We start from the raw sequence: 24737 nt of genomic DNA on the forward strand, positions 1-24737 counted from the left end.
AAAAAAATTAAAAAAAAAAAAATCGCTACGTGGGCACACAGCCTAACTCGTTTTTCTTATCTTTCTGGTTACATTGGGGGCTTATCTGCAGCATTACAGAATGCTGTAGATATGCCCCTGGTGGCGGTGGCCGCAGCTTATAAGCCAAAAATGAGGTGACAGATTCCCTTTAATTATCTAAAGGGGCCACATGAGAAACAATGATTGTTGTAGAGGGTCAAACCTATAGGTTGAAATTAATTCTGCTCAATATTAATATTAACATATTATTATTGAAAAAAAATTAGGCATATTGACTCGCTGCTACTGCTAATAAATGAGACCATACTGTGTCTTGTATTCTTACCTGTAGCAGCTAATGCAACCCATATAATGTATTGCTTTTTATAAAGCTTATAAATCACATGCTCCTGTTATTTAGCCCTTCTACCTAGACAAACAGCATCCCACACACAGTCTGATGTCCCCACAACCCTCCCACACACAACATGATGGTTCCACAACTTTGCTGCATAGCATCCCCCCACACAGTAGGATGGCTCAACAACGCAGCATGATGGTCCCCACAGCTCCCCACACAGTATGATGTTCCACAGCCCCTCAAATGGTATGATCATCCCCACACAGTATGATGTCCACACAACATGATTGTCCCACAATGTCCCAAAACAATATGATGCACTCCACTTTCTATCACAAACAATAATATCCCCTCACAGCCCCATTACAAATTATGATGACCCACATAACACAGCATGATGGTCTCCATGGCTCCCCACACAGTATGATGGTCACCACAGCTCCACACAGTGTGATGCTCCACAGCCTCTCAAATTATATGATGATCTCCACACAGAATGATGTCCCCACAACCCTCCCACACAAAATATGCTGGTCCCACAGCTCCCCACATAGTATGATGGTCTCACAGCCCTGACCCATAATATGATGGCCCTACAACACAGCATGACGGTCCTCAAACAGTATGATGGTTCCCACAGTTCCCCACAGAATAAGATGCTCCCACAGATTACCACAAAGTATGATGCCCCTCAAGTTACCCATGTTCCACTGCCATCTCTCCAGATTTTGCTGTGTGTGGATTGATACTGTCACATAGGCCGAGTCTGCTCCTTTTTTATTCCTGCTATACTAAGTCTCTATTCCAAATTAGGCTCTGCTAAATCTCTTACTTGTCGCCGAGTCAACTCTATTACATCGCTCTTTAAGCACTGCTTCAGTTCTGCCTCATCTGCTACTGTTGTTCCAACAAGATTGCTTTTCTGCACCAGTACCACCTTGTCATGCTAAATTAGAACTGCTCACCCAAACAAAAGGCTTTGAGGATCCAAACCTACAGGCGAGATATGCTTTTTTTGGCAAATACAACACAAGCCTTGGTATGATTGTTTGTCAGCGTCTAACTTTGCCATGTATGCCATTTTTGACCATTCCTCAGGAAAGTAAGATTTGCAGCCTATCAAATATTCTCCAGGAGTCTTTTATCAACCAATTATTCAAACTCCCATAACAACTGTTAAAACAATTGTGATGAGTTATGAACGACCACAGAGCTATAAACAATTAACACTAAATAGTAGCTGCCAGTGACTGAGAAGAATCTGTGACTTCACTGCAGTTAGTGGTTACTACTCACCAGTGCTGTTATCTGTAGGAATCTCCTCTTTACACTGCTCATCACCTCTCACAAATGTCTCTGTAGTATTAATATGGGTCATACCTTTAACCTGAAACAAATAATATAAAAGTCACAGACAGATGGAGAAGTCACATCTATGATCAGCTCTAATCCTACCATCTCCACCGTTCTCATTACACAAGTATAAAACATATAATACTGGTGGAAAAGACAACACTGAGCACAAGACCTTCACAGCCGTCTACACATCATAGGGGAGATCTCATCACACCTTCTCTCCATCTACCTGATGATCCTGAGGAACATTGGGATTTTCTTCTTTACAGTCCTGTGGAAGAAGAGGACGGGGACATCTCTCTGGTGTTGTCCTCTTACTGGACAGAACTGGAGGAAACACATACAGGGACTGAATTCATTCTTTACATACAGATAATTATAGGCCGTGTGTATTTAGTCCTGTCTATTACCTGGTGATATTACGGGCTGGGGAACCTCCATCATGACATCCTTGTACAGATCTTTGTGTCCTTCTAAATATTCCCACTCCTCCATAGAGAGATAGACGGTGACATCCTGACACCTTATAGGAACCTGACACATATAATGATACCGTCATCCCCCCGATCCCTTCATAGCGTTACTGTATAATGTCCCAGCAGTGTCACCTCTCCAGTCAGCAGCTCAATCATCTTGTAGGTGAGTTCTAGGATCTTCTGGTCATTGATGTCCTCATGTATCAGGGGGTGAGGTGGAGGCCTCATGATTGGGCTCAGGGTTCTTCCCCATCCCTCAGACACAGGGTCGTGACAGCGCTCACTAGAGGTCTTCTTCACTACTGTGTAATCCTGGTTATGGAGAGACACATTAATAAACCTCACTACAGACATTTCCAGAGTCCTCACCTCTCCAGTTCTGTCCATCTGTTATTCCCATAGATAAGAATGATGTAATGTGACGTCAAGAGAATGTCTCACCTCTCCAGTAAGCCGGAAGAGGATCTCTAGGGTGAGGTGTAATATCCTCTCTACTAGCTTGTCCCTGTACTTATCCATCCTTCATGGGTCACTCAGGAAAATCCTCATATGTAGAAGATCTCCACTGAGAGGAACCTGAATGGGAAGAAGAGGGGCTGATATAAAATAAGATGTTGTATTCTCTTTCAAATTTGACAAGACGGCTGAGTTTTCATTAGAGATGAGTGAACCAATACGTAATTAATTGAATCTGTTAACAATTTGCGAAAAACTTTAGATCCACCAACATCCACATTTTTGAGGATTCTATTTCATTGCTGCCAATTTGCTAGATTCTTTATTATTTACCAAATGATCTAAAAGAAAACTTTTATGCATAACAACCAATCACAGTGGATGTAACATAAAAGCTGAGTTGTGATTAGTTGCTAGGGTAAAAACAATGTGTGACAGGTGTGTCAGGTGTGACAGTCATCCTGTATCTGGCTATAGAAGGTCATTGTGATTAGCTCTGCAAGTGCCGTCTTGATTTTTGCATCTCTGTTATGGAGTGATAGCCTTCTCCCTACAGGACCCAACAGTTACCTCTACCTTATGCTGCTAATTAACACACCCTTGCTGAAGGTTTAAATACGTTAAGTCTGTTCAGCAAGGTGCTAGTGTCAGCTCAATTTCCCTCTGTCAAGTTGGAAGTACTAGCAGTCGGCTAGTGTCTTCTTGGAGGATTGCTGGCGTGATATCTCGGTGGTCTTCTTAAGCTAAGTGTATCCCTTTGTTTGTCCACCCTCTCTCTCTTTTTTTTGATCAAATAGATTTTTATTAATCAGAATATACAGTAAGTCTTCCACAAACAATAGATTTACAAATTGAACATCCCTGTTCCCCCCCTCCCCCCCCCCCCATGTAGACAGTATATACTCTTTTCTCCATAAGATTTCTCTTACACCGTAATTTACCATTAGTCATCCTCTTTACCCATATTGTCAATCAAACCATACAAAACAGAAATGTTCCTATGTCCGGGTATTAATGGTCTATCCACAACACCAGCATTGTAAAATATAGCACATTCCCATCAGTTAACTGTACCGTATTGTAACCAGGGATTCCACAACCTCTCATAGGTTTTAGAATTGCCTCTTTTAGCATATATCCTTTCCTCCAGCTGGATGATACAAGACACCTGTTTCACAAACTCTCTCCCAGAAGGTGGTTCTTTCCTGATCCAGTTCCTCGCAATCAGCTTCCTTGCTACATATAGCAGCCTGGCTATAGCAAGCTTTGCACTATTAACTATTTCAATTTCCTCCACATAACCCAGTATGCAGACCAGTGGGTTTTTGGGTATAACACTTCCGTAAGCCCCTTCTATTCTGTTAATGACATTAAACCAGAACGCAGATAGCCTGAGACAAGTCCACATCATATGAATGATTCCGGCATCAGACCCCCCACATCTTGGACAGTCAGAGTTGTCCCTCAGCCCCATTTTAAACATCAGAAGGGGGTACGGTACACACAATGGATCACATAAAGATGGGACAACCTAGCTGGTTCACTCATACTGAGATTGGGGACATATTCTAGGACGCTGTCCACCCTCTCTATCTTTAGTTGTAGTGGGGCTGACTAGCACCTACCCCATCCCCTCCCTATCCAGGGCCTATCGCTAGGGTTAGGCAGGGATTAGGTTCCTACTTGGTGATCAGTGCAGAGCCTATTTAGGGATGTCAGGTGAGACAGAATGTTGTTAGATCTGACTAGGAGTCTCCACTCCCCCCCTTCCCTAGCGTTTGGTCTTCTCCTCCCTCTTCCCGCTGTTATGCACCTTGCTTCTCCCTCACCCAGTGTGACAGAATTTGAGCTGTGATTGAATGATAGGGTAAAAGGAAAGTTGAGCTGTGATTGATTGATTGGGTAAAAGGAAAGGTGATCTGTGACTGGTTGCTAAGGTAAAAGGAAAGTGGAGCTCTGCCTGGTTTCTAGGGTAAAAGGAAAGGTGAGGTGTGATTGGTTACTAGGGTAAAATGAAAGCTTTGCTGTGACTGGTTGCTATGAGTAAACATATATTGCTCTCACGGTACAAAATCCATTCCACATTCAGATCTTATAGTGTAACGCGCTCTTGTGTTTTACTTGATATTTTGCCTCACAGTCACTATCTCCCCCTCCAGGACCGACGCCACAGACATTTCATGGGAAAATATTTGTATTTGGCCAGGGAACTCGAATCTATGTACTACGAATCAAATGCAAATTATTATGCGATGATCTCTCTCTAGAGCCCAAAGCAGAATTACCATATGTGTTGAAAAAAGTAATAAATCCCCGGTCCCCCCCATACACCCGCCTCCAAGCCGGTGGTCGTCATTGTTATCACTTTATATGGCATACGTCACGGTCTAGTCATTCTAGGAGACGTCAAAGCAGCCGGAAGACGCTGAGACGCCAGTACCAGAGACTGGACAGGATGAAATAGGGGGAGGAACAATGCAATATTACCAGTGATGAGCGAACGTGCTCAAAAAAGTGTTATCAGATCATGCTCGGGTGTTACCTCAGTGTCTTCGTCGTGCTCGAAAAATATATAGTCCCTGCGGCTGCAAGTCTTTTGCTGGTAAGCCACATCACAGACAGGGACTACCTGCTTGCTAGATAATCCCTACACGTGTTGCGGCTGTCGAATAGAAGTGGGGACTCGGACATAAAATTCGAGCACGCCGAAGACACTCGGTTCCCACCCGAGCATGCTGGGATAACGCCTCCTCTCAGCACTAAATATTACCTTTCTCTTCCTGACCCTTTTGAATCAAGTAAATTAGTCAGATTATGGTAAGCCCAATTGTTTTAATTTCAATGTGAATTCAATTTGACTCTTCCAGATTTGCTCATCTCTCCACAGACAATAACTCAGGGGTAAAACCCAGAGCGCCCTCCCCTGTACACATGAGCCCAGCCAGCGCTCTATTACTGTCCATATACACATGGCAGGGGGCGCTATCTCCAGGAATGGAGGGGTTACTGTCCCCTGTGCAGCCCAGTAATGGGGAATCTCCAGCACCTACCTCCACCTGCAGGGGGCGCTATCTCCGGGAATGGAGGGGTTACTGCCCCCTGTGCAGCCCAGTAATGAGGAATCTCCAGCACCTACCTCCACCTGCAGGGGGCGCTATCTCCGGGAATGGAGGGGTTACTGTCCCCTGTGCAGCCCAGTAATGGGGAATCTCCAGCACCTACCTCCACCTGCAGGGGGCGCTATCTCCGGGAATGGAGGGGTTACTGTCCCCTGTGCAGCCCAGTAATGGGGAATCTCCAGCACCTACCTCCACCTGCAGGGGGCGCTATCTCCGGGAATGGAGGGGTTACTGCCCCCTGTGCAGCCCAGTAATGGGGAATCTCCGGCACCTACCTCCACCTGCAGGGGGCGCTATCTCCGGGAATGGAGGGGTTACTGCCCCCTGTGCAGCCCAGTAATGGGGAATCTCCGGCACCTACCTCCACCTGCAGGGGGTGCTATCTCCGGGAATGGAGGGGTTACTGCCCCCTGTGCAGCCCAGTAATGGGGAATCTCCGGCACCTACCTCCACCTGCAGGGGGCGCTATCTCCGGGAATGGAGGGGTTACTGCCCCCTGTGCAGCCCAGTAATGGGGAATCTCCGGCACCTACCTCCACCTGCAGGGGGCGCTATCTCCAGGAATGGAGGGGTTACTGCCCCCTGTGCAGCCCAGTAATGGGGAATCTCCAGCACCTACCTCCACCTGCAGGGGGCGCTATCTCCGGGAATGGAGGGGTTACTGCCCCCTGTGCAGCCCAGTAATGGGGAATCTCCAGCACCTACCTCCACCTGCAGGGGGCGCTATCTCCGGGAATGGAGGGGTTACTGCCCCCTGTGCAGCCCAGTAATGGGGAATCTCCGGCACCTACCTCCACCTGCAGGGGGCGCTATCTCCGGGAATGGAGGGGTTACTGCCCCCTGTGCAGCCCAGTAATGGGGAATCTCCGGCACCTACCTCCACCTGCAGGGGGCGCTATCTCCAGGAATGGAGGGGTTACTGCCCCCTGTGCAGCCCAGTAATGGGGAATCTCCAGCACCTACCTCCACCTGCAGGGGGCGCTATCTCCGGGAATGGAGGGGTTACTGCCCCCTGTGCAGCCCAGTAATGGGGAATCTCCGGCACCTACCTCCACCTGCAGGGGGCGCTATCTCCAGGAATGGAGGGGTTACTGCCCCCTGTGCAGCCCAGTAATGGGGAATCTCCAGCACCTACCTCCACCTGCAGGGGGCGCTATCTCCGGGAATGGAGGGGTTACTGCCCCCTGTGCAGCCCAGTAATGGGGAATCTCCGGCACCTACCTCCACCTGCAGAGCCGCACACCACATATATGGCTGCTCTGTGCGCACAGGACCTGGGATGAGGTCAAAGGAGGGGAGGAGTCAGGGGTCACATGATCAGGGGCCTCAGTGTATGCAGGACTCTGCTGTGCTGGTTGTCATGGTGCTGGATGAGGGGAAGTTTCTGTGTGGGGTCAGGAGGGGTTTACAGGGTGGATGTAGCAGAGCCGTGTGTGTACAAGGTGTACGGAGCGGAGCCGCGTGTGTATGAGGTGTACGGAGCGGAGCCGTGTGTGTACGAGGTGTACGGAGCGGAGCCGTGTGTGTACGAGGTGTACGGAGCGGAGCCGTGTGTGTACGAGGTGTACGGAGCGGAGCCGTGTGTGTACGAGGTGTACGGAGCGGAGCCGTGTGTGTACGAGGTGCGCGGAGCCGTGTGTGTACGAGGTGTACGGAGCGGAGCCGTGTGTGTACGAGGTGTACGGAGCGGAGCCGTGTGTGTATGAGGTGTACGGAGCGGAGCCGCGTGTGTATGAGGTGTACGGAGCGGAGCCGCGTGTGTATGAGGTGTACGGAGCGGAGCCGCGTGTGTACGAGGTGTACGGAGCGGAGCCGTGTGTGTACGAGGTGTACGGAGCGGAGCCGTGTGTGTACGAGGTGTACGGAGCGGAGCCGCGTGTGTACGAGGTGTACGGAGCGGAGCCGTGTGTGTACGAGGTGCGCGGAGCCGTGTGTGTACGAGGTGTACGGAGCGGAGCCGTGTGTGTACGAGGTGTACGGAGCGGAGCCGTGTGTGTATGAGGTGTACGGAGCGGAGCCGTGTGTGTATGAGGTGTACGGAGCGGAGCCGCGTGTGTATGAGGTGTACGGAGCGGAGCCGCGTGTGTATGAGGTGTACGGAGCGGAGCCGCGTGTGTACGAGGTGTACGCAGCGGAGCCGCGTGTGTACGAGGTGTACGGAGCGGAGCCGCGTGTGTACGAGGTGTACGGAGCGGAGCCGTGTGTGTACGAGGTGTACGGAGCGGAGCCGCGTGTGTACGAGGTGCGCGGAGCCGCGTGTGTACGAGGTGTACGGAGCGGAGCCGCGTGTGTATGAGGTGTACGGAGCGGAGCCGCGTGTGTACGAGGTGTACGGAGCGGAGCCGCGTGTGTACGAGGTGTACGGAGCGGAGCCGCGTGTGTACGAGGTGTACGGAGCGGAGCCGCGTGTGTACGAGGTGTATGGAGTGGAGCCGCATGTGTATGAAGTGTACGGAGCGGAGGCATGTGTGTACGAGGTGTACGGAGCGGAGCCGCGTGTGTACGAGGTGTACGGAGCGGAGCCGCGTGTGTACGAGGTGTACGGAGCGGAGCCGCGTGTGTACGAGGTGTACGGAGCGGAGCCGCGTGTGTACGAGGTGTACGGAGCGGAGCCGTGTGTGTACGAGGTGTACGGAGCGGAGCCGCGTGTGTACGAGGTGTACGGAGCGGAGCAGTGTGTGTTCGAGGTGTATGGAGTGGAGCCGCATGTGTATGAAGTGTACGGAGCGGAGGCATGTGTGTACGAGGTGTACAGAGTAGAGCGTGTGTGTACGAGGTGTACGAGTCAATATTGACTTTTAGGGTTACCACTTCCAATTGATGTCACTAGAGTTCTGTCCCCTACCCGCTTCTCAGCACATGACTTGGGGTTGCACCTGCAAGGGTAATCCTCTCACTCAGTCCACCATTCAACCTCTGTTCTATGCTACACTGGGAGCCTAAATCACACCCTGACACAGACCACACACCCCACTTCATACACGCTGCCACCACTCACTGAACACACGGGCGATGAGTCCCGGAAGTACTACTACTGTCTGTCAATCACCAGGATCATACACTCTAAGGCTGTGGATTCTTTTAGAGCAACAAGGTTCAGACTTATTAAAGTTTGAAGCTTTAATAGAAAAGGTACAGTGCTTACAATAAAAGAATATAAAAATATGGAAATAAAAAGTGACATACAAATATGCACAACAGTGATAAAATAAAAGGTAGAAACCTACAGAAATATCTAAGGGTACGTGCACACGCTGCGGATTGGGGTGCGGATTTGGCCGTGCGGATTTTGTAAAATCTGAAGGTAAATCTGCAGGTGAAAAGACCTGTGGTTTTACCTGCGGATTAGCCTGCGGTTTTGCCCTGCGGTTTTTCATCTCCACAATGGAGGACATGGTAAACCGCAGCGGAATCCGCAGAAATAATTGTCATGTCAATTCTTTCTGCGGTTTAGAAACCGCAGGAAAACAGCGCGGAAAAATCCGCACCGTCTGCACTGCGGTTTTTAATATCCATAGGATATTATGGTACTGTACACTGCAGCAAAAACTGCTGCGGATCCGCAGCGGCCAAATCCGCTGCGGAACCGCAGCAGAATCCGCAGCGTGTGCACACACCATAAACCTTGCAGTCTGGTATTCTGCTCCCTGAGGGGAGGAGAAATATGGAATGGCTCACACCAGCTTGGCTTTCCCTCAGTGTGTGAACAACTTTCTTTGTGTAAGTCCTAATTTATAGATTTAACCTGGAGATCACATTTCTAGACCAGCCTCTCATGTTAATATTCTAATTCCTGGTTTGTACCTGGATCATGGCTACTTTACCAATGAAGACATTATTTTCCTCTGAACACTCTTTTGTGTAACTTTTCTTTCGCATAGTAAATATACAGTGTCAGGCTGCAATTTGGCATCTCCCTTCACAGGCACCAGAAGGTGTGAAATGTCTCCAATTCTGTGTTCCCAGGAAGGCACCCTGGGGTCTAAACTGCCTTTTCTCAGGATAATATATGCTATCACGTTTGTGAGATCTGCCGCCTAAGGACAGATGCTAGTTAACTGCCGGCCATACATCTCCTACAAATACATATTTCCACTACAAGTTCTAGTCCTCATCCTTTTGGAAGAAGCAATATGCATATTTAATTTCCCAGAGAAGCATCACATGACCTTTATGTCTCCTTACACTGGCACTCTCCACATGAAGAAACTTTACCCCTTAGACCCCATTTATTTTTAAACATTTTTGATCTTTATGAAGAAAAAAAAAAATTAGTAATATTGCAATTTTAACACTAGACTATTCTAGACTTATGTTTCCTGTCCTTTCAGGAATAGTTTTCCACAATGCTTCTTATAATCAGAGGCAGGATTACAATAACATATAATTGTTTACATAGGAGATAACACAGGATCCAGCACTCATAAGGTGATGTCACAGCTCACCTCCTCCTCCTGTGCGATGACTGATAACACCTCTATATACAACAGATAACACAGGATAGACCATTCACAATAGGTGATGTCACAGCTCACCTCCTGTACAATGACTGATAACACTTCTAAATACCACAGATAACACAGTATCCACCATTCACAATAGGTGATATCACAGCTCACCTCCTCCTCCTGTACTACAACTGATGACATCTCTATATACAGTAGATAACATAGGATACACCATTCACAATAGTTGATGTCACAGCTCACCTCCTCCTCCTGTACTACGACTGATAACATCTCTATATAAAGTAGAGAAAACAGGATCCAACAATCACAATAGGTGATGTCACAGCTCACCTCCTCCTCCTGTACTACGACTGATAACATCTCTATATAAAGTAGATAACACAGGATCCAACAATCACAATAGGTGATGTCACAGCTCACCTCCTCCTCCTGTACTATGACTGATAACATCTCTATATAAAGTAGATAACACAGGATCCAACAATCACAATAGGTGATGTCACAGCTCACCTCCTCCTGCAGAATGACAGATAACACCTCTATAAACAGTATATAACACATGATCCACCATTCACAATAGGTGATGTCGCAGCTCACCTCCTGTATAACTACTGACAGCACCTATATATACAGAAGATAACACAGCTCACCTCCTCACATTATTACTAACAACTCCATACACAGCAGACAACATAAAATCCACCAGTCACAAAATGCAATTTCACAGCTCACCTCCTCCTCCTTTCACAATGACCTTTGCCCAAGCTCATTAGATGCTTCAATACAAAACATAGGGTTTAACTCATTATGACCAGATCAGAGTCCAGTTAGGGCCTATAGAAATCTAAAGAGGAAAGAAGGGAAGATGGCTAAGAGACAGGGCGCGACACAGAAAAAAAATGATGAAAAAAAGCAGGATACAGTTGCGTTTATTTGAGAACGTACTCATTTGGAGTACAGATGATGGCAGTGATGGGTCAGCATTTGTGTTTTTCTAAGGCTTCATTTACACGCCAATAAAAAGACCCCCTTCTGGTTAGTATCCATGTTTTATGGATCCCCGTAGACTTGTATGGGTGAGTCTGTCCCCATACAACTTCGAAAGCAGCGTCACTGTCCTTCGGAATTTTTGAACATCAACAGGAAGCTAGGGCTGTGGCTGCTCTCTAATTCCTCTTGACGACATAACAATCTCACGTGAGCCCTGGGAATGCATGGGATGGTGACGTCACTGCCTGCTTATGCACAAGCACGCAAAAAGTCACGGCGTCATGATGTGATCTTGTACGCTGAGATCTTCCTCATCAGAAGTCCCGTCTCATCGTGAGATGTTCTGTGTTTTCAGTGCAAGAGGTGATGATCTGAAGATTTGTTGTCTACTGCAGTCTCATAATTACTCAATTCTTCATGAAAAGTGTCTTTATTACTTAGTACTGCCTCTTTGGCTGTTATAACTTGCTGCAAAGATTCATCAACAGACACCAGCTTCCGGCAGCTTTTATGTGGAATCATTCCTCAAGTGCATTGTCCTTCACATATCTAATATTTTGGGTGTTTGCACTGAAACTGCCTTTTTCACGTCTCACCAAACATTTCTGACGCTCCCCAGAGGCCGTGGGATACTCGGCGCCTGGCCTGGTAACTTCAATGGGAAATGTCACAGTGGCAGTGACCCGGTCCATGGCCCCACGCGGTCATGTAAAAGGGGTAGAATTGGATGGGGATAAAGTTTATGTAGTGATTCGTGACGCTAGTTGGAGTGTTCGACTGTAGTATAGCCGGCACTGCAGATGATCCCTGGGGGAGTAGATGGTGATGGCAGTGCAGATGTTAAACCCTCTCCAACCAGGGCAGACCCCCAGAGATTGTGATGGAAGTAGGAGGCAAGGCGTAATAAAGCAGAAAACAACACAGGGCTATGGAGTTGGAGTCGGTGCTCTTTTGGTAGCGTAGGTATAAAATGGACCGACTCCGACTCCTAAATATATATAATAAATTGGGGACAGTAGTTCAATGCGGAATGTGCTGAATATTTTTTCATAGGGATTTGGGAAAGTTATGAAATGTCCTATAAATGGCTGTTCTATTCCTGATCTAAGGCTACATTCACACACAGCGTTTTTCCTGCGTTTTTTGAGGATACGTTTTTCAGCTGTAAAAGCAGATCAGCTTTTTAAAAAACCGCATCACCTGAAAGGTTTTTGAGCTCATAGAAAATGTTTTCAATAGCAAAAGCAGATTAGAAAAATGCCGCACAAACTGACATGCTCATTCAGCCCAAAAACGGATCCTCAGAAAGCAATGTGTCTGAATGTCATATCTTGAAACCCTTTGACTTTGCTGGGATGCCCAGAGTCACTGCATTTTACTGCAAAAAAGGGATCCACAAAAACGCTGTGTGTGAGTCATGGCCGCAGCCAGCGAGGGGCAGGGGGGGCAGCTGCCCCCCCCTAGAAGCAGGGGCACGCACCTATCTAAACTCGTATGCTGCAGTGCTCCCGTCCTGCACCGGCTCCAGACTGCAGGGGGCAATCTCCCCTCCTCTGTCCTGTCTTCTGCCGTCTTCACCAGAGAGAGGAGGGGGAGGGGTGCCTGCCCTGCACAGGATCCGATTCCTGGGCCCCCCGAGCTGGAGAAAGTGAGAAAGTGAAAGTACTACTGCTCATCTCTGTCACAGGAAGGTAATTAATGCTAATATTGTAGGTGATTATTATGTGCTCTCTGTAAAAGGAAGATCTTAAAAAGACTCAAAAGACGCTTCATGTTTCTTAAAATGGATGCCTGCACACGTCACAGCGTGAACTATTTTGCCATCAATGTTCGATATGTTTGTGACAACAAAGAAATTGTTACCAAGACACTGGCAGTAAAAGATACTAAAGCTCATCACAGCAGCCAGTTTCTCCAGGCCTTAGTGGAAAAAGTTCTGCAAGATTACAAACTCAAGAAAGAACAGGTTCTTGCTATTGTAACGGACAATGCTTCAAACATGATAAGTACAATTAAACTGATGAATGAGAGTAATGAACAACAGCTAGAAGAAAATTTAGGATTCAGTATGTTTGAGATGGAAGGCCACAGTGCTGTTCATGTAACTGAGGAACAAACGGATATTACAACAGAAGAACAGCAAAATTATACTTTAGAAATAGATGATCTTGTTGAAGCTGCTTCAAAACACTTTCCTATTCATCACATGCGCTGTGTTGTGCACACGCTGCAGCTAGCAATAAAAAATAGTCTGCAAGAGGGACATTCTGGAAATCTGATGGGAAAAGTGAGGAAATTGGTTATTGCCACCAGAACCCCTAAAATTGATTCAATCTTGAAGAGACGTGCTGGGAAAGGGGCAATTGTCGATCAAGCCACTCGGTGGGGCAGCACTTATTTAATGATTGAGCGAATGCTTGAGCTGAAACCGTTTCTTATAGATATGGCGAACCCTCTGGTAACCCTAAATGAAGGTCAATGGACACAGGTGGCTGAATTGCTTAATCACCCATTTACCGTGACTAAAAAGGGAGTGGAAGAACTTGCTATTTTGTCTGTCCCAAAGAGGAGGTTTAATCGCAGATGGAATTTCTGCTTCAATGAAACGGAGAGAGACACAGCTATTGGAAAATAAAATCCTTCTGGCAGCTGTTTTTGTGGACCCAAGTCATCATATACTGCTTGATGTTCAACAGCTTACTAAAGGAAAAGAAGCTCTGACTGAGGTAGCAGTTAGGATGAGTGGCCTACAGGAGGACTGCCAGGCGCAAGAGGACTTGGGTCCTGACAGTGCTACTGCTGCCATATCTTCATCCTCATCAGATGAGGAGTTTGACTTTCACAAGTATTTGTATGATATGGAGCAGGCAAAGCGTTGCTGCAAGGAAAAAGATTTCACTCCGTCTTCTATAGCAAGAAGATTACCATATTTCAGCAAAATTCAGCATATTTCACTTGCTCTCAGAGAAATAGAAAAATTCAACTGTTCATCAAAACTGACTGTGCATGAGGCAATTCCTTTATACCCGGAAATTGTTAGAGATGTTGCCCATATGGTTACGGCTTTGCCTCCAGCCCAAGTTAGTGTAGAGAGGTTGTTCTCTAGCCTTAAAATTATTAGGTCAGATTTGAGGTCATTTATGAAGGAGAATCTGATGGAGGCAATTCTATTTCTTAGAACAAATTCATAGACTGCACAAATGTTATTTAGTATGTTTTTGTTGAAAACTTTTTTTTGAAACTTTCATAGTTTATTACATAGTGTTATATATACATATACATATATATATATATATATATACAATATTTTTATATATATATGTAATCGATATTACATAGTGTATTACATATTTGCAATTTATTACAGTTTTTGGGTTCTAAAGTTGTATTCCATTAAATATATATTATGTTCTATCTAAATATCTTGATTATTTAATATATAAAGCTCAATGAGTGTGTGTGTGTGTGTGTGTGTGTGTGTGTGTGTGTGTGTGTGTGTGTATGTTTGTATGTATGTATATATGTATGTCCGAGATTGGCATCCGCACCGTTGCAGCTACAGCCACAAAATTTTGCACAGTCACACGTCTGGACCCCAAGAGCGTCATAGGCTATGTTGTGAGGCGAAATTTTAACCCTGCGCGTTCCAATTCACCAAACAATTTGGCCTATTATTCTTATCATTTCTATGGTGTTATCGTCCTTCTGTAAAGCTGGAAATGACACAATTTATTACAGTGCCAACAAAGACCACCCTCTGACACAGACTGCAGGGGGAGCCCAGTATCACACAGGATAGGATTAGATACACAGCTCAGCAGTCAGTATCACACAGGATAGGATTAGATACACAGTTCAGCACACAGTATCACACAGAATAGTATTAGATACACGGCTCCGCAGACTGTATCACACAGAATAGGATTAGATACATGGCTCAGCAGTCAGTATCACACAGGATAGGATTAGATTAGATACATGTCTCAGCAGTCAGTATCACACAGGATAGGATCAGATACACAGCTGAGCAGTCAGTAACACACATGATAGGATTAGGTACACAGCTCAGCAGTCAGTATCACACAGGATAGGGTTAGATACACGGCTCAGCAGACGGTATCACACAGGATAGGATTAGATACACTGCTCAGCAGTCAGTATCACACAGGATAGGATTAGATACACGGCTCAGCAGTCAGTATCACACAGGATAGGATTAGATACACAGCTCAGCAGTCAGTATCACACAGGAGAGGATTAGACACATGGCTCAGCAGTCAGTATCACATGGGATAGGATTAGATACACTGCTCAGCAGACAGTATCACACAGGATAGGATTAGATACACAGCTGAGCAGTCAGTAACACACGATAGGATTAGATGCACAGCTCAGCAGAAAGTATCACACAGGAGAGTGTTACACTGTTCCGCCATACTCACCCGGCCTCCGCTCCCACGCCGCAGCCTCTCTCTACCTGACGGTCGCGGTGATCATCTGAGACGGGCTCACGACCGATGCCCTTTCTGCATGCAATGCGCATGCGCCATAGGCCGCAGCCGCGCCTCCTTCCTGCTTCTTATGCGCCGGCTGTGCCCTGACCCGGAAGCACCTTTGGACCAATGGCTGACCAGATGGGGCCATATCAGGCCGCTTCCCCCTGAGGGAGGCGCCTGGTCGTTGTGTTTCCTAGCACCCTGGCCTCGTTTCATCGTGTGCTCTCTGCTCCTGCAGTTCCGTTCTCGGCTGCTCTCTGCAGCAGCCTCTCAGTCTTGCTACCCGTGTTCCTTGTTCTTGTCCGCAGTTCTGCCTCCTGTGTTCCTGTCGTCCTGCTCCAGTCCTGTCTCCAGTGTTCCTGTCGTCCTGCTCCAGTCCTGCCTTCAGCGTTCCTGCCGTCCTGCTCCAGTCCTGTCTCCAGTGTTCCTGCCGTCCTACTCCAGTCCTGCCTTCAGCGTTCCTGCTGTCCTGCTCCAGTCCTGTCTCCAGTGTTCCTGCTGTCCTACTCCAGTCCTGTCTCCAGTGTTCCTGCCATCCTACTCCAGTCCTGCCTTCAGCGTTCCTGCCGTCCTACTCCAGTCCTGTCTCCAGTGTTCCTACTCCTGCCATTCCTTCTCGTTCCAGTCTCCTGTGTCACTTCTTTCTCCTTGTTCCAGTCTTGTTCTGTCATTCTTTACTCCAGTCTCACAGTCTTACTCCGGTCCATCCTGAGCCGCCCATCTCGGTACCGGCTACTGTGGTACTCAAACCCCTGGGCCTGCTCCTAACGGTCCCTGTATAGGGGGTCGGTTCCACCTGGCAGCTCGCCCCAGGGCCCCTCGGTGCCATGGTCCAGAGGGTCCACTCCCGGGGTTCCTGCTCCAGACCACCCACGCTAACAGTACGATCAGGCCACGGACTCCGCCAGTACTACGGCTGCTACCCAGAAAGAGTTGCTATTCCTACGGGAGAATCAGGGTCGCATTATGTCAGTCATGAAGTCGATGGACTCCCGTTTGTCGGCCTTACAGGTGGCCGATCCTGGAAATGCCACTCAGCTGGCCAGTCTCCAACAGGAGCTGGGTCAGCAGCAAGATACTCAAGCCCACATTTTGTCCTACATGGCCTCCTTTGACAGTCGCTTGTCGGCCCTCCAGGCTGCCACTGTAGTGTCGACTCCTCCCCCACGTTTACCTCTCTCCCGACTCTCCGCCTCGCCAAACCGCCTCGTTTCACCGGGGATCCCAAGCTCTGTAGTGGGTTCTTAAATCAGTGTAGCCTCCACTTTGAATGGCTGCAGCAGCAATATCCCTCGGATTGGGCCAAAGCGGCCTTCATCTTGTCCCATCTGGAGGGAGAGGCCCTGTCTTGGGTAAACCCGCTCTGGGAGCGTGGCGACCCGGTCGTCTCGAGTCTCCCGGTTTTCCTGGATATATTTCGTAAGGTTTTCGATGAGCCGGGTCGGTTAGCCTCTCTCACTGAGTCACTCTTTAACTTACACCAGGGCTCTCTCACGGTCGGACAGTACGCTATTCGCTTTCGCACGCCTCCGAGCTCGGCTGGAATAATGCGGCTTTGATGGGGGCATTCTGGCGCGGTCTTTCTAGTAAAATAAAGGATGAACTCGCAGGTCGAGATACCCCGTCCACCTTAGAGGACCTTATCTCGCTGGCTACCCGCATTGACCTGCGCTTCATGGAGCACACTCGGGAGTCAGCGAGAGAGAGGCGGTCCACCTGGTCAGTTTCTCCTTTCACTCGATCTGCCAGCTCTCGTTCGGCCGGTTCCTCTTCCCTCTCTTCGGGTGAGCCCATGCAGATAGACCGTCTCGGGTTTGCCGAGTTGCGTCAGAGAGAGAGACGGGCACAAGGTCTGTGCCTCTATTGCGGTGATTCATCACACTATGTCCGCACCTGTCCTAAGAGACAGGGAAACGACTCCACCTAGGTCAGGTAAGAGAGGCCTCCCTAGGTGATGATGATTCCTCTCAACCCCTTACGATTTCTGTGCTTTTGGTTTCAGGAGGGAGGCGTGGTTCCGAGGTGGCCTACGTGGATTTGGGCTCAGTGGGTAACTTCATTCGGCCGGAAGAAGTGGACAAATACCAAATTCCTGTAGTCATTCTATCTAACCCAATTCAGATTGCCACCGTGGATGGTAAACCGTTACAGGTGACAGTCACCTTGGTCACTGAAGAGGTGGAGTTGCAAGTCAGAGCCTTACATCGAGAGAGGATAGCCTTTTACGTTTTGCCTAAGCTCTCTCACACCATTCTATCTACTTGATCTCCCATGGTTAAGGACTCATCAGCCTGTTCTCGACTGGTCTTCGGGGAGATACTCCACTGGGGGCACCCGTGCCAAGCTCGCTGTCTGACTTCTGTCCGTCTGGCGGTCGCTCCACGGTCTCCTCCAGACCTTCCGGGCCTTCCTCCAGCCTACAGCTCTTTCGCCGATGTGTTTGACAAGAAGGAGGCAGAGGTCCTTCCTCCTCACCGGCCGTTCGACTGCCCAATTGAGCTTGTTCCCGGTTCAACCCCTCCCAGGGGCAGAATTTACCCTTTGTCTCCCACAGAGACTACCGCCATGTCTGAGTATGTCCGAGAGAACCTCGCCAAAGTCTTTATACGGAAGTCCTCCTTGCCCGCGGGAGCCGGGTTCTTCTTCGTCAAAAAGAAGGATGGAACTCTACGGCCGTGCATTGACTATAGGGGCTTGAATGAAATTACCATCAAGAACAGGTACCCTCTTCCACTCATTCCGGAGTTGTTTGACCGTCTTAGAGGGGCTCGGGTCTTCTCCAAGCTGGACCTCAGAGGAGCCTATAATCTGGTCCGTATCCATGCAGGAGACGAGTGGAAGAACGCTTTCAACACTCGAGACTGTCATTACGAGTACCTGGTCATGCCCTTTGGTTTCTGCAATGCTCCTGCAGTGTTTCAGGAGTTCGTCAATGAGATCTTCCGGGATCTCTTTTACTCCTGTGTGGTCATGTACTTAGACGACATCCTCGTCTTGTCGCCGGACCTCTCATCCCACAGAAAGAGTGTCCGCCTGGTGCTTCAGCGTCTTCGGGAGAACCGCCTGTATGTGAAGATCGAGAAATGTCTCTTGGAACAGACCTCTCTGCCGTTTCTGGGATACATTATCTCTGACACTGGTCTAAGGATGGATCCCAAGAAGTTGTCTGCCATCCTCAAATGGCCTTGCCCGTCGGATTAAAGGCGATACAACGATTCCTCGGGTTCGCCAACTATTCCCGGCAATTTGTCTCCCACTTCTCCACGATCACAAGGCTCATTTCTACGCTCACCCATAAAGGGACTACTCACAAGGATTGGTCTCCTGAGGCAGAAGAGGCCTTTCTGACCCTAAAGCAGGCTTTCTCCACGGCTCCGGTCCTGCATCGCACTGAGAGTGATCGACCTTTTGTACTCGAGGTGGACGCTTCCTCGACGGGGGCAGGGGCGATACTGTCCCAGAGAACCACCTCCAGTCACCTGCACCCTTGTGGCTTCTTCTCGAAGGCCTTTTCTCCATCCGAGTGTAACAACTCAATCGGCGACCGGGAACTTTTGGCCATCAAGTTGGCCTTGGAGGAATGGCGCCACCTCCTGGAAGGAGCTGTCCATCCTTTTGTCATCATCTCGGACCACAAGAATCTGGCCTATCTCCAGTCTGCCCAGAGACTTAACCCTCGCCAGGCCAGATGGTCCTTATTTTTCGCCCGATTTGATTTCGAGCTCCGTTTCCGTCCTGGCAACAAGAATTCCAAAGCCGATGCCCTGTCCAGGGTCTTCCAGCCACACGTATCCATGGAAGAACCTTCTCATATCATTGATCCCACTAGGATCATCACCGTGGCTCCAGTGAACTGGCTTACTCCCCCACCTGGCAAGACACTTGTGCCAGAGAATCTCAAGCGAAAGGTCCTTCTATGGGGCACTCCTCCAAACTGGCCGGCCATGCCAGAACTAAGAAGACCCTTGACCTTATCACGCATCAGTACTGGTGGCCCACGCTTCGCAAGATGTACTCGCCTTTGTGGCTTCTTGTCCATCCTGTGCTAAAAACAAAGTGCCACGGAGACCTCCGTCCGGCTTGTTGCTTTTGTTGCCCGTCCCTACGGTTCCTTGGGAAAACATCGCCATGGATTTCATCACCGACCTACCCTGCTCTTCGGGCTGCACAGTCATCCTGGTGGTGGTGGATCATTTTTCCAAGATGGCTCACTTCGTCCCTCTGCCCGGTCTTCCCTCAGCGCTGGAGATGGCCAAAATCTTCATTCATCAAATCTTCAGACTTCATGGTCTACCTCGACGCATTGTGTCTGACCGAGGGGTTCAGTTTACCTCCAAGTTCTGGTGTTCGCTTTGTAAGCTCATGAACGTTACCCTCGACTTCTCCTTGGCCTACCATCCACAGTCCAACGGACAGGTAGAGCATACCAACCAGACGCTTACGGGGTACTTACGTCACTTCTCCAACGCCCACCAGAATGATTGGGTCAACTTGCTCCCCTGGGCAGAGTTCGCTTATAACAGCCATGCTGGTGAGTCTTCGGCCAAGTCTCCGTTTTTCATTGTTTTTGGCAGACATCCTGGTGTTCTTCTTCCGGTAACTCCTGCCTCCGAGGTACCCGCGGCCAACGCCTTGTCCTCTGAATTTTCTAAGATTTGGGCTGAGACCAACACATCACTTAAGAGATCCGCTGATCAGATGAAGAATTATGCAGACAAAAAGAGGTTGGATACTCCACCGTATCGTGTTGGGGACAAGGTCTGGCTCTCCACCAAATTCATCCTATTGAAACTGCCCTCCTACAAGTTGGGTCCACGTTACATCAGTCCGTTTGAAGTTCTGGGATGTATCAACGAAGTCACCTACAAATTGAGGTTGCCTGCTTTGCTCCAGATCCCGAACACCTTTCACGTCTCTCTCCTGAAGCCTGTGATGCTGAATCGCTTCCATTCCTCTCTTGATCCTGGTCCTCAGCCGGTGGGTTCCGATGATGTTTTTGAAGTGCAGGACATTCTCACTTTGAAGAGGGTTAGAGGTAGGACTTTCTTTCTTGTTAATTGGAAGGGCTTTGGTCCTGAGGAGAGATCCTGGGAGCCTCGGGAGAATATCAATGCTCCCCGTATCCTCAAGAGGTTTCTTGCTAACCTCCGGGGAGGGTGGCTTGGGCGGGTACTGTTACACCGCTCCGCCATACTCACCCGGCCTCCGCTCCCACACCGCAGTCAGCCTCCGCTCCCACGCCGCAGACTCTCTCTACCCGACGGCCGCGGCGGTCATCTGAGACGGGCTCATGACCGATGCCCTCCCTGCATGCTATGCGCATGCGCCATAGGCCGCGCCTCCTTCCTGCTTCTTATGCTCCGGCTGTGCCCTGACCCGGAAGCACCTTTGGACCAATGGCTGACCAGACGGGGCCATATCAGGCCCCTTCCCCCTGAGGGAGGCGCCTGATCGTTGTGTTTCCTAGCACTCTGGCCTCGCTTCATCGTGTGCTCTCTGCTACTGCAGTTCCGTTTTCGGCTGCTCTCTGCAGCAGCCTCTCAGTCCTGCTACCCATGTTCCTTGTTCTCGTCTGCAGTTCTGCCTCCTGTGTTCCTGTCGTCCTGCTCCAGTCCTGTATCCAGTGTTCCTGCTGTCCTATTCCAGTCCTGCCTTCAGCGTTCCTGCTGTCCTGCTCCAGTCCTGTCTCCAGTGTTCCTGCCGTCCTACTCCAGTCCTGCCCAGTCTTCAGCTAGTTGTATCATAAAAATGATTAAATGTCTGATGTTCACATTGTAGTACAATAAATTTTTCACTTAAATATAAGCAATATATGTGGGAGTCGGAGTCTGAGTTGGAGTCGGTGTAAGGGAAATTGAGGAGTCAGAGTCGGAGTCGCAGGTTTGGCTTACCGGCTCCACAGCCCTGGAGACATGGAAAGTCACTTTATCATTTACTGTAGTTCAGGTGCAGTTCAGAGGAGATATTACAACTCTCACCAGGTTACAGTCTGCTCTAGAGAATGGGAGTCATCTTTCCCTGCTGTGACTCAGTGTAACTTCCTGCTATTCTAATCCCTTCTGGGACAAAGGCTTCCCGGAGTTTAGAACTTCCAATATTGCCTCTACTCACTGTGTATTTCTCCTTCAGCAACTCTCAACTTGAATCCTGTGTGAAGCAGCTCAAGTTCCCATTTGCACTATCCTTCACTGATCCTAGGTTATTGCAGTATTTCTGAGGGAAAACACTTTTCCGCTGGTTGCATAATCCCATGCAGTCTCTCAGCTTACCACCCTGCTCTGAAAGCATGGATGGTCTAGGGGCTGGTTCCCTGATGCTTCTTATTAGCTTTACTCCTGGAGGGACCACATGTCATCATGGCTTCCAGGAGCATTCTTCCTCCTTCTTGTTCACTGAAACAACAACTCGGCCCTTCCCCCTCCCAGTTAGGGTATGTCTGCAAAGCTCTAAGCTTCAGACAAGTGAGGGAGTGAGGCAAATTGTGTGTGTTTGTGGTCTCTAGCAGAGAAAGCATAACTCCCATTGCTCACAAAACACATACAAAACAGTACATATTTAACCCTTTTGTGGCAATAAAGACGTAGGGTGCCGCATTCCCCCTAGTTAAAGGTAGCACGTCCTCAGGCTACGCAAGAAACATAAGCATATAACAAAATGTCACAACATTTAACCTGGGTATGGGTGAATAGTCTCAGTAACTGAGTTGAGTGGTGGATTACAGCCCCAAACCACTTCTGATTGTTTGGATCGTCCCTGAGTGCAGCTGCAGGGCACACAGACCATAATATGAAAATTCACTACACTGGCTGTTTTAGATGGCTTCCTGCTAAGGCACGGTGAACAATTTTTCTTCTCGGGTTTAAGAGTCTTTACAAGAGTCTTGTAGTGGAAAAAGGCATAATAACTTCTAAAATCTCACATTAGTCCATGTGGGCACAATTTATTGCACATTTTCAATAACGTTACCTAAGGCAAAGTTCAATGTAAGTACAACTCAAAGCTAACTTATTAATCTTAGAATATTTTACAAATCAGTTCTATAGCGAGAAGGGGTTTGACCCTGTGTGCTACGCTGTGATCTGCACACGATAGGAAAACTAGGCAACTTCCTACGAATCTTTGAACCTACCATGGGTACAACAGATTCACTGCTGACTGTGGGCAAGATTTCTGATTCTTCCTCATGCACAGTGATAGTGGTTGGCATTAGCGACTCGTCGCTTCCAGAACAATTTGGTGTCTCTGGTAAAGACCTTTGTGGGAACACCATCACTGGAACTACCACTGTGTTGTTAACTTGTAGCCAAGAACTAGGGAATTCACCTAGAACAGTGCGAATCTTGGTATCAGTCTTTTCTTTTAGATGAGAGTCTTCCTTAGTCTTTCACGCAATTGTGCTGGACATACTTTCAGATTGTCTCTGGATACCGTAGTACATGTTTTTCCACCGTCTTAGGAGATGGTACACACTTTGCTGTTATCATAGCTAGATGGTTGAATAGTGTAAGGCTAAGTGCACACGTTGCAGAAAATTTCTGCTCAAAAACCTGAATCCCTTCCCAGAAACCGCACCTATTGTTCCGCTGCGTTTTTTGCACGGTTTTGATGCGTTTTTGATGCGTTTTTTTCCACAGCGGTTTCAAACCGCATGGAAGAAGCCAAAACCGCGGAAAAATCCGCAAAATTAAAGAGCATGCTGTGGTTTTTACCGCGATGCGGTTTTTTCTCGGTAAAAAAACGCATCAATGTGCAAAATGCATAGACATCACTGGGAAGCTTATTTTTAGCGGTTTTATAGTGAAAACCGCGGTAAAACCCGCTAAAAAACGCTGTGTGTGAACACAGCCTAAGGCTGAGTCTCCCATTGGTCATCTAACTTGTAGTTTCTTCTTTTTTTCTTTAGCACTTGTTCACCTATTGGTAAGGGCGCTGCTACAGCATGTCTATTGAAGTTCCTTTCCTGTTTTTGCCTAGCTTGCACAAGATTTTCCTCTACACATTGCTGAACTTTTTGATACTGCAGTTGTCTTTCTGTATTCCAATCAGTGTCCAATTGGCTGGATATGGTTTCAGGAATTAAGACTCCCATTTCCAGGTCGATGGGGAGTTTACCTGGATGTGCACGCATCAAGTAAGCTGGAGCATATCCTACTGTGCTGGTTGGGGTATGGTTGTACATTTCAGTCAAATCAGGCAATTTCTCAGGCCATTGGCTCCTTTCTTCCAGTGGTAGGACCTGCAGTAAAGCACCAGATGATTTTGTTTTTCGCAAAGAACATTGCCTTGGGGATGGTATGGTGTAGTTCTGATCTTTTTACATCCATAGAGGGAGCAAAATTCTTGGAAGACTTCTGCTTCGAAGGCTGGACCTCTGTCTGTGAGCACTTGATCTGTGTAACCATGGGGTCTGCAGAAATATTCTTGGAATGCCATTGCAGCTGTTCTTGCTGTTTGGTCTTTCACCGGAACGACCACTAGGAAACGTGAATAGTGATCCACTATTGCTAAGCCATAGGTATACCCTGATCGGCTTGGGGTTAGTTGAACGTGGTCCAAGGCCTCCAGTTCCAAAGGTTGTTTAGTGATGGTGGGCTTCAAGGGGGCCCTTTGATTGGCAGAATTCTTTCTTCTGAGATTACATGGGCCGCATTCCCTACACCACTGTTCAATAGACCGTCCAGAAGAAGCGGTCGCGGATGACTACTTCCAGCTTTTTCCAACCAAAGCGTCCCGCTTGATTGTGGTAAGCTTCCTAGACCATAGGCACGTCTTTTTTGGGGACCTCGATCTGCCATACCAGTTCATGCGTACGGGGGTTAATAGCTCTTCGGATCAACTTGCCTTCATAAAGGAACAGCTTCTTTCTCTCTTTCCACAACTGTTGGACCTCTGCAGGCACATCTGGAGCTGGAGATGAATCTGCTTCTCCAAGGAGTTCTTTGACCATACATATAGCCGGGTCACTGCTCTGCTTCTCTGCCCAACCATGGTGAGGTAGTGGATTAAGGGAAACT

At 48.2% G+C, this 24737-nt stretch overlaps 1 protein-coding gene across 1 annotated transcript in view; it reads right to left on the reverse strand.

Annotated features, from left to right (window-relative positions):
• LOC141051175 (uncharacterized) overlaps nucleotides 1-24737 on the reverse strand; it is a 223470-nt gene that overhangs the window by 1921 nt on the left and 196812 nt on the right. The window lies entirely within an intron of this gene.

Source organism: Dendrobates tinctorius, unplaced genomic scaffold, assembly GCF_039654945.1.
Source record: "Dendrobates tinctorius isolate UK_male_01 unplaced genomic scaffold, ASM3965494v1 ptg000155l, whole genome shotgun sequence".
Classification (NCBI taxonomy): domain Eukaryota; kingdom Metazoa; phylum Chordata; class Amphibia; order Anura; family Dendrobatidae; genus Dendrobates; species Dendrobates tinctorius.